At 29.1% G+C, this 11,793-nt stretch overlaps 1 long non-coding RNA gene across 1 annotated transcript; it reads right to left on the bottom strand.

The window, feature by feature from the left end:
• Positions 1–379: 379 nt before the first annotated feature.
• Positions 380–4,742, bottom strand: LOC145954339 (uncharacterized). Its single transcript, XR_014431543.1, has 2 exons — positions 1,396–4,742; positions 380–1,138 (listed from the first exon to the last, which is right to left on the bottom strand). It is a non-coding gene; the product is annotated as an uncharacterized LOC145954339 (long non-coding RNA).
• Positions 4,743–11,793: the final 7,051 nt, after the last annotated feature.

The following is an 11,793-nucleotide window of genomic DNA, read 5'->3' as shown; positions in this document are numbered from 1 at the left end:
GCTAGAAAATTAATCAAATTACATCTAACATAATTTTATAAAATGCTTAACACATGTCGGTAACTTCATCATCCTCACTTTTGTAAGAAAATAAGATGAGAGAGTGTAGTTTTAGGGTTATGTGGTTCAAGGATAATTAGGATATTTAAGAAATAATATTAAACGGGTACCCACGGGTATGAATATCATCATACCCGCCCCCACCCCATTTATAAACGGGTAAAAAATTATTCGTCTCCATTGTTGCATAACAAAATAAATACGTAATTATAATAATATTCATAACTTTTGTAACAAATTTATTGCACTACAAATCTCAAATTAAATATAATAAAATAAATTAAATGCATAACAGATTTGTTGTACAACAAATCACAAATTATATACAAAATAAATTTGAAGTAACTTAATTAAACTTATATTAAAAATAATAAATAAACAAAAAAAATTAGAAAAAAATAAGCAGGCAACTCAGACCAACCCACCCTGGCCAACCATTTGACTTGACAGGTTGACAGGGTAGGTGGGACGAGCTAGCAGGATAGGATACATAGCCTTAACCCGCCAATTTTTTATGGGTTTGCAAACTGTGACCCGTTTTGTCACCCTTAATCATCACACAACATGTAATAGATTCAACTATCTTATGCATGGTCACCAATTTATCATTCAAACAACAAGTGTTTACTAGGAAGTCCATGATCAACACCATTTACCTGGCGCCCGACGCCATATAGATAAGGAGCTCCCTGCCTCACCAACACCCAACGCCATTTAACCCATGCTTAGCATGAATGAGGTGGAAACCCCTAAACACTCACGCTTAGCATGACCAAGTTTCATGTCTGACCCCATTCCAAGTGAAGACATGTCTCTCTCCTCACACTTGGCGCCACTCCATTGGCGTCCGATATCAATTCTAACATAAACAATTCTCTCACGTCACGTTCAACACCATTCAAACCATGCTCGGTATGACCAAGTCAGAGATAATTCTCTCTACTCACGGCCACCAATCCTACGATCAACATGAGTAAGATAGATGCCCCTAATTTTAGTCACATTTGGCTCCATGAAGGCGCCCTCGGTATGACGGAGAATTTTGCACTCAACAAAATTACAATTTTGCTCAATCCACCTGAAACTCATAAGATTTCCAACATGCAATACAAAATAGAGCATATAAACACCTTAAACAACTCATATTCATCCTCAAAATCAATATGCTACTCACGATCTAATCAAATCATCAATTTTCACTTAAAAACTACACCAAGTTCAACAACCAAACTTCAAAATCATAAAATCTAGCAACATAATTTCACTCATTTAGCTACCAATTCATGTCTTCAATTAAACAATTCAACAAAAATTATCAGTTTTAGTTTCCTTTACCTTGAAATTGAAGAGAACCAAGGAAGAAGAAAAAGAACAAACTTTGAGCAACACTAGCCAGAAGCTCCGCACCACCCAAAATCTGATGATGATCCTCAACTAGGACTTCAAATCACTATTTCAATACCCAACAATGGACTTCTACAACTCCTGGGAAGCTGGAAAGAAGAAAAGGAAGAACTCCAGAACTTCAAAGTTTCTTTCACTACTATCTCTCTAAAGTTCTCTAATAAATGAATTTATGAGACTCAAATCTAAAAAAAAAAAACTTATATACTCATCTCCTTAATGTTAAACTGGACTTCTATCCAAAAAAAATCTTTTAAACCACATCTCACTAGAATTTAATTTTCAGAGATTAACAACTACTATCCAAAAGCGCCACAACTCATGGCTATTGCTAACAAGAGTTTTCCAAATTGACGTTTGAAAATCATAATTAAATACAATTTAAAAAAAAAACAACTAATCATATGTTCCATTTTAGTGTCTTATAAATAATTTGTTAAAAAATGTATTTTATTGAAAAGGTGAAAAATAAACGTGTATGTTAGTGTAAGAATTTTATATCATAAAGTTTATTTAACAAATCATCAAAAGTTAGTTAGTTTAAAGTTAGGAGGAGCGGGTCAATGGATGAAAGATTTGAGTAATGTAGAAGAAATCACATTTTCAAAGTGGTGGCCATATTTTTCCAAAAGAATGTGATTATGCAAACACGAGTGACTTGCAGTTGCGTTTTGGGATTTTCTTATTCTAGCACTGGCTTGGCCCCATGAAACGTGCATAGTCCGACGACAAGTCGTTTTCGCAATCGCTTGTCCTTTGGTGGCGACAAATTGCGGAATCCAATGCCCACTTTTATAGGGTCTTTCTTTCGGCATAGCCCATTTCGTGGGATCCACGAACCGACCCACAAAATTTTTGGGCTGGGCCACCCGTACGGTCTGAACCCAGAATTCTTCCCTCTACGGATTTTCAATTTCCAATGGTTTTGTAGATTTAGAGGTATATAACAAAAAAGGGGTCATTTTCTTCTCATCTTTTCCTTTTTTCACTTTGAGAAGAACAAGGTCCACACCACGTGTTGGAAGGTGAGAGTGTAGCATGATTAGCAGTCTCTCACTCAGTGCCTACTGTTTTGACGACGACACACCATCAGGAGCCACGTTAGAATGTCCTTAAACTCTCTATGTACACCTCATATTCTCCTTCCTCCCTCCCTCCCTCTCTCTCTCTATATATATAATTTGTTTTACTATACCCTTTGAGCTAAATAAATCAAATTATAATGTAAAACTTAAAGTAACGACCAATTACTCCTTAATTTGTGCAAAACTTGCCAGAAATTCCACATTTACTTGTAATGAGTGATAAGGCCAAATGATACATAAAAGTAAAAAACTTTCTCTATTTTTTTAGCAAACTTGATTAGAACAAGGTATATAATCTTATGTAAGGTTAAAATCATTCACAAATCTCTTTAAAAAAAATTATTAAAATTACATATTGTACGTCTATCGTATCCTAATGGAAATTTTAATGTAAAGTTATAAAACATAAAAAAAAATGAATTTATTTCAAATCTTAACCAATAAGAGGAAATGAAATGAAGTGTGCCACCCTTGCTATCCAATCTACCTTTTTAATTTTTAAGAAAACTAACTTATTTAAATTGAAGAAAACAAATAAGGGCAAGTGTTTTATTTGTTGGTGTATTGACCGCAACAAATAAGAGTAGCTTACAGTTTTGGAGTCATGGACAAGAACCTATGATCGGAATTCGCGGCTCCATCATCATGCATGTTGTTAGATTGTGTGTTGTCTTTGGAACCTTCTTTCTGTTGGGTCAAGCTAGCTTCCTTCATTTGCAAGTCGCAACAAGGTTAATTGGGAACATGAACAAGAATCATACTTTTTTGGCTTTGAGTGCACCAACCGTGACAAAAGTCCATGCACTTAATTATTTATGCCTTGGTCATGATTGATGCTATATCACATGCGGCCAATAAGTGAAAGATGAGAGAAAGGTAAAAAATATTGTTACACACTCAGAACATATATCTAAACTGAATTTCTAGAGCACACTCAGTATATATCTTGTATAGTATTTTGTTGGATGTAGAAATACGCATGTCTAATTGATTTCCAACGTGTATTTTAGTGAGTTTGGGAAGAGAAACTAGAGAGACAAGCCAAGAGGTTGTATGTGTTAAAACATTGACATATGAATAATGAATTAATAATATGATGTCCACCACCACGAGGAGGAGCAAGGTTTGTACTATTTGATTATTAATTAGCTGGAAATAAAGGACGAAAATGGTAAGTGAAAGGATTTATATAAGCACGTTTGTTGGGGCCTAAAGATGGTTCATGCATTGACGTTTCGAAATGTTCTTTCGTTGTCCCCTCAATTGGTTGTTATGACTTACAAGACTGCTTTGGCATTTTCTCTTGGTCCTTTCAATTTATTAGGTTTGGAGAGTTTTTGTTAGATATTAACGTTGGAAGAAATGGAAAAGGTCTTGTGATCATCGTTGCTATCGTTTTCGTGAAACCAGCACTGCACTTTCACTTGTTTCCCTTTTGCAAATGCTAATCCAAACAACTTTGCAAAATCCTATCTCGCGGTTCAGCCTTTCTCTAACGTGAATAACTTTTTTTTTCTCTTCTAAAGCTAAACATAAGTTTCTATTATTTTTTAAATTTTATTTTTAATTTATATATAAATTAGTTTTGATTTATTAAAAAAATTATTTCGATTTTCCCTCTTACTTTTTTTTTAGAAATGTTTTTCAAAAAATTTATCTAGACAAGTTCGTATGTTATCGATAGAAAATTAATTATCAAAATTTTAACAATTTCATTCTTTATCATACATAAGAATAAATTCTATCTTCATATTCTTGATTATTGAATTTTTTTAATTTACAATTATAATTGTACTCACTATTACAACAAAATTATAAATAGTGTTGACAGCTATAATTATTAGCGCAAATGGCGGGACTAAATATCAATGAGTCCCAGGTGATTAATTTAGTGATAAGGATTAAAAAATACTAAGAAAATGTTAATTAAGATCTAAAAATGACAATTTTTTTATAAGAATTAAAATAAGACAGAGTAAAATTTGCGCAAGACCCAAAATATATTTAAACATATATTTAACTATATCACTTGCCCGAAATAGAAAAGTAAAACATTTAATAAGGTTTTGATTCCACAATGCATTTTTCACTCGTCAAATCTTAGAGCAATTCTAATAGGAGTTGCTTGTTCCATAAAACAACTTAAGCCTTGATTTCTTATTCTTGAAGGACTCTGACGTGGCAACATGAGTTGCTTGAAGAAGAGAGAGAGTTGTTTCCTCGAACAACCGTTCCGTATTAGATTTCAAGTAGATTTTATTGAAAATATTTAAAAACGTTTCGAAAATAATAATGATGAAAATTAATTTCGTATAATGTTTATATATTTACTATTGCTTTATTTTATTTTTAATATCTACTTATTGTGTATTTTTTCTCGTAATTTATTTTCTTTCATTGTAGTGCAATTATCTTTTTTAATAAAAATTTAAATTTGGTTCATAAATGATTAGAAAAAATTCTAAAAGTTGAATTTTTTAAAATTTCTTACCATTTGAGTAAATTTGTATTTAAGTTACTTAATGTTGACATGACACACTAGGGACCACTTATTTTATTTTTCAATATATGAAGCAACTCAAATGAGTTGCTTCCATTGGAGATGCCCTTAGTCCTTAATTAAAAACAAGAAAAATAATTTAAATAATATTGATAATAATAAAAAAAAAGTTTCCATGGATCACATTTAGGAATGTCAATTAGTGGGATGACTGCCGGATAATTCGTTCCCGTATTTGTTCTGGCATATCTATATATATATATATATATATATATATATATATATATATATATATATATATATGTTAAATGAGTACTAGTATATATTTTTTTAAGTATTGACGAGTATTCATAAATACTCGTAGATATTTATTTTTAAAAATAAAAAAAGTTTGAATTTTTTAATAATAATTATCTTTATTCTAATATTTTCTTTAAATATAATAATTAAAAAAAATTAAAATTAATCAAATATTATAAATAATTTTATTAATTAAGATTCTTCAATTTAAAATTAAATTTAATTATTAAAGTATTTTATTTGCATAAATTTAAATAAATTTAATGTGATTAAATATTTATAGGTATCTGTAACAAAGGAAAATGATTAAAGGGCAAAAGAGGCAATTGACATAGCTGGAGGCATTGGACACGTGGCAAATGAAAAGAGGAAGAGTGCGCTCACTAAAATAACTAATTTGAGACTGCACGATTTCGTGTGGGAGGGGAATTAATATATAAATTCTGTTAGAGGAAAGAGAGGGGGTGTGGATGATGAATTCTCTTATCTCTTTACTGATTTTCTTGGTTCATGGTTCTCACTATATTGTAATGCTCTGTTTTTACCGCTAACTTGAATGGCAGAATTTTCCACCAATTATGCATATACGTAAATAAATCACACAACATTATATATACTTCCTTCTTCAATTGATATTTTGTTGAAATTATTCCTTGACCATATACGAATATACACATAACAGTATCCACGAATATAAATTCTATGATATATATAGGTCTCCAACAACGAAGTCATTACTTAGCTACTTATTTCAAGGTAGCACACAACCACGTACGTAACCCGAAAACTTGGAAGTTGATTGTGATATGATGAGAGAAAAATGTCTTGCTGGCCTAATGCGTTTGCAGCATCGATCTTGCTTCCATTGCACAAGCTACTGCTGTTTAAGTCTTAACGGCGCTTCTTTTCAACGTCTGATCTCCAAAATTGGAATGGTGGATACCAGACAACCACTTCTTCCCATTACATGATAGCAATCATAAAAAAATTAGTAAATGTGGACCCTTTTGGTTTTTGGGGCTTATAATTAATAGTTGTTTTTTTACGTGCCATATTTTTCTTTTCTCTCTCTTGTATCTATAGTAGGTTTTTTGCTATTTACAACTGATTCTCCTCTTTTATTTTTTAATTATAATATATATTTTATTACCAAATATACCTCTATAAATTCTATTTTTTTGTAACCATGTGTTTATTATTTTTTAAACTTTAAATTTTAATCATCATATTCAACCTCACATTCATTATTCTTCGAATATTGATTGCATAATACTGCAATTTTTTGGAAAGTGGTTTATGTCTTTTCTGTTAAATTTATATGATATTAATAAAAAAACAAGATGGTACTTCATGTTTTCATGATTTCTTATGAATGTATACATGTTACTGAAAATAATATATACATCAAAATAAGAAATCACTTTATTATAAGTTTTCAAATAAGTGTAAATTATCGGGCTCTCAACGTGCAACTTTTGAATAAGTGTCTTCGAATATAGACTTTGATTAAAAATATGTTTATATTTATAAAATAATTGATTATTGTTTATGATTACGGGGAATTACCTTTTGAAATAATTAGCAAACACCAATTAGAGAAAATAATTTTCAAAATTGTGTATAATCAAATTATACATAGTTCCAAAAATTACTTATAGAAACTATGTTTAATTTATTAAAATATAGTTCTAGAATTTTTTTTTTTATCTCTTCTTTATTTTTATTTGTCCGATCATCCAAAAATGTCCCCCTCTTTCTCTCTCTTTCCTCTTAATGCAAACTACTCAACTTCCAATTTTCTTTTTTCTTTTTCTTATTTCAGATTGACCCCAGCTAAAAAATTCTCTTGAAGGCTTTATTATTTTGAATTTTCTTTTTATGTATTCAAATTTTACCATGCTACAACTTATAATATACAGAAAGAAATTATAAGAAGGCGCAAAGAAGATAATAGTACAAAAATGAATAAAAATAAGTTAAATTCTTATAAAATATAAAATAAAAAAATTATTAATAAAAGCATAGAATGTATGTATAATTTTCGTCTTTTACAGGAATATTGCAATTTCTTTATTTCCCCGCTATTAATTTTTCCCAACTGTTAGGAATTCGGTACTTCAGAAAAGAAATTAATGCATTGAGAACTTTGTAATTGCTGAAACCTATTTTTTTTTTATAATGTTTTTGTATGATTAAGTATGAGTTGGGTTAGGTTGAGTTTATTTTTATTTAAATTTAACTAGTTTTTTGAAACATGATCAATTTTTAAAATGCAAATTTGATTTTATTAGAACTAAAAAATATATGGAATAGGATTGGGTTGATTCAACTTCAATATACTATATGAGTTTTAATAGTATAGTTATGCTATACATTAAGAAAGTAAAAAATTTAAATTAAAGTATATTTTATAATATATATTTTAAAATAAAATAATTCTATTATAAATATAATATCATGTTATAAAAAAATATTAATAATTAAATAAATTGTTATTATTAATATACAATAATTTAATAAAAACTTACATTTTTAAGGAAATATTATATATTAAATAAGTTTGAGCAGTTTGGAACGTGACTCGAATTTGTCTTAAAGTTTCATTAAATCCAATTTCAAATACTAAGTCCTTTGAAATCAACTTCAGATCTAACTAAGTTATATATTGGATTAGACTAGGGATGACAATGGGCCCGTGGGGGCGGGTAATAGTAAACCTGCCCCTGCCCCGCCAGATAAAAATTGGTCTCATACCCATCCCATATCCGCACGGGTATCCATTAAGCGGGTATCCATGAATTTCTTAAATACCCACGGATATTCATGGATATTTATAAATCTTTTAATAAATTAAAAAATTATATTATAAATAATTTTAAGTTTATATTTAATGTCATTAAAATATTAAAAAATAAAAATTTATTGTTAATTTTGAACTTGTATTTAACATTAATTTTGTTGAAATAATAATAAAAATGCAAGATAATTAATAACTTAATATACATTAATCTCACAAGTAAGTTAAAGTCTCATCACAAAGCTACAATAATTCAATCTCATAATTTCAAATGAAAGTAAACAACTTACAATACATAAATTTTATTGGTCCAATCAAAGTTAGAAAATTAATCAAATTACATCCAACATAATTTTATAACATGCTTAACACATGTTGGTAACTTCATCAACATCACTTTTGTAAGAAAATAAGATGAGAGAGTATAGTTTTGGGATTATGTGGTACAAGGATAATTAGAATATTTAAGAAGTATTATTAAACGGGTGCCCGCGGGTATGGATATCAATATCATCATACCCACCCCTGCCCCGTTTACAAACGGGTAAAAAATTATCCGTCCCCATTATTTGCGGGTACCCAATTAACCTATCCATTTATTATCTGTAACGGGTTTTACCCGCAAATACCCGCGAGTGCGGGTAGATTAGACATATGTAGACTTCCAATTTTTCGCAAATCAAGAGTATTTTCTGGAATAATATTGGAAGTGAGGAGTCTAAATATTCATGTTAAGTTGTTATGGTGTCCATGAATATTTATAAATCTTTTAATAAATTAAAAAAATTATATTATAAATAATTTTAAGTTTATATTTAATGTCATTAAAATATTAAAAAATAAAAATTTATTGTTAATTTTGAACTTGTATTTAACATTAATTTTGTTGAAATAATAATAAAAATACAAGATAATTAATAACTTAATATACAATAATCTCACAAGTAAGTTAAAGTCTCATCACAAAGCTACAATAATTCAATTCATAATTTCAAATGAAAGTAAACAACTTACAATACGTAAATTTTATTGGCCCAATCAAAGTTAGAAAATCAATCAAATTACATCCAACATAATTTTATAACATGCTTAACACATGTTGGTAACTTCATCAACATCACTTTTGTAAAAAAATAAGATGAGAGAGTATAGTTTTAGGATTATGTGGTACAAGGATAATTAGAATATTTAAGAAGTATTATTAAACGGGTGCCCGCGGGTATGGGTAAAAAATTATCCGTCCCATTATTTGCGGGTACCCAATTAGCCTATCCATTTATTATCTGTAACGGGTTTTACCCGCAAATACCCGCGAGTGCGGGTATTTTTACCATCCCTAGATTAGACATATGTAGACTTCCAATTTTTCGCAAATCAAGAGTATTTTCTGGAATAATATTGGAAGTGAGGAGTTTATATAAGAAATGAAATAAATGTGTGACTAAAAAAAGCTTAAATTTTGGCACCACGAGAATCATATTAATGTGAAATTTTAATGGCTTAAAAAAAGTGCATCTCAAGTACATAAACCTTCCTCCAAGCAGCGACCCACAACTGATTAGTGATTCGTCCATGCAATCAAATTTTAGTATGACTTTGGAAATGAAGAAAAATGCCCTAAGCCGCAAAAGTCACACTTTTAAAAGTGACCAGAGAGAGGGGTCCTTCACAAAAACTACAGTGCTACTAACTCCTTATTCTTCTCTACTTCTCTCTAGCCCTTCAAAAGTCACATACATGCTTTTAGAAAACTATAGGACCATTAGAGCACTAGCACAAACCACAAATGTCTCTACATGAAAGGAGTTATTTTTTTTATTTATTTTTTTATTAAATCAACATATTATTTAACATAAAATTAAAGACTAATCTTTCAAAATATTAAAATATTTTCTTTCAACAAATACATACTCATTCATATTGACTAAGAAATAAATTTCTAGTAACATGTTTAAAGAAGAAAAAAAATGATCTATTAATTATATTTCACGTGGTTAAGAAAAGAGTCTCACTCTTGAAGCCTTTAAAATCTGACTCAATCGTTGATTACACCTTGAGATTCTTCATTCTGCTTTTGTGCCCCACACCCCGCAACTTTCCGTCTTAATCTTTTGATCTTTTCCCTCACTCACATTTCTTTGTCTTTTAAAATTTCAAACTATAGTTCCACCCTTTAGCATGATACACAAAGAGGTGGCAGAACATAAAGTTCTTTGTCCTTTTGGATTCCGATCAAAGTTTATCAATTATGCTCTTATTTTTCTTCTTCTTCTTTTGATCCGTGAAATTTCTTTTTCTTGCGCTGGATCCACCACCACCTGCCTGTGGTTGTAGGTTTGACCTAAATTCACCAGTCATTGATTATTCGTTTTCGTTTACTTCTAAAAGGGGCAATGTCTCTAATCATATCTAATTATAATTCTTATTGCAACTTCTCACCAAACGGCTAAGTCATGTACTATCTCTTGGGAACACTAATTAATCATGAGCCCTTTTCTTTTACAAGTTATAAACAATCCTTATTCACCCATGTTTCTTTATTTTTCACATATTGATAAATAAATAAAAAAATCTATACAATTTACCTATATACTTAGATAAAAATAACATTTTTTATGATTACTCTCAATGTTCCTCAATGTTATTCTTCACTCTCGCTTTTTTTTTTCCTCCAATAGCTGATTTTCATATTAATGGCCTATCACCAATTCAATGATTTGATGATGTTGAATGGCCGGGAATGAAAAAATGAGAGCATAGTAAGTTAAAAATATAAGGAATGAGAATGAAAATTGAAACGTTATAAAATAATTTTAAGGGGTGATATTGTGTGTAGCTCAATAGACTTAATTTTGATCCTACAATTGCATTTTTTTTTTTTCCCATTGTATTGTTTGTTTGAGTTAATTGTATGTGATTGTGGTTTGGGACGCGATGCTACTTCGGTCGTCGTTGTTAGAATGGGAGGGATTTTTTTGACATGTTAACATATATAATTATTTTGAATGGCCAGTTGGAAATCAAGCCAAAGAAGCAGAGGAGAATGGCAGTGTAGAGTTTGGAGAGGAGAGAACAACATTTTTAAAATTATTTTGAAATATCATTCTTTTCTCTCTCTCTCTAACCAAAAAACACTTTAATTTTGTGTACACAATTTTTTTTTAATCTAATTTTATTCCTATAACTACTTCGTAAATATTTGTTTTTTCTTTTATTTTAAATTTCACTCCACAAATCTTTCACACTATTCAATTAAATACCTATTATTATATAATTATCATTTTTTTATTTAAAAAACTTAGAAACGTCTTATACTTTTTTCCTTAATATATATATATATATATATATATATATATATATATATATATATATATATATATATATATAAAGAAGATCTTCTTATTCAAAGAGTAAATATAAGTAAATTTATTATATTTATTAACTCATATTTTACATCAAATTTTGACGATTCAATTATTTAATTAAAAGCTCTTATATATATATATATATACATATATATCAAATTTATAAATTTTTAAAATATTTAAAAATTATATAATGCTTCATTATATGAATTTAAATCAACGTATAAAATATTCTTATAATAAATCGTTAATTTGAATTAATGAAATAAAATATTAAATAAT

This window comes from Cajanus cajan, chromosome 2, assembly GCF_000230855.2.
Source record: "Cajanus cajan strain Asha chromosome 2, NIPB_CcT2T_4, whole genome shotgun sequence".
Lineage (NCBI taxonomy): Eukaryota > Viridiplantae > Streptophyta > Magnoliopsida > Fabales > Fabaceae > Cajanus > Cajanus cajan.
This window is presented reverse-complemented; position numbering and strand designations above follow the sequence as displayed.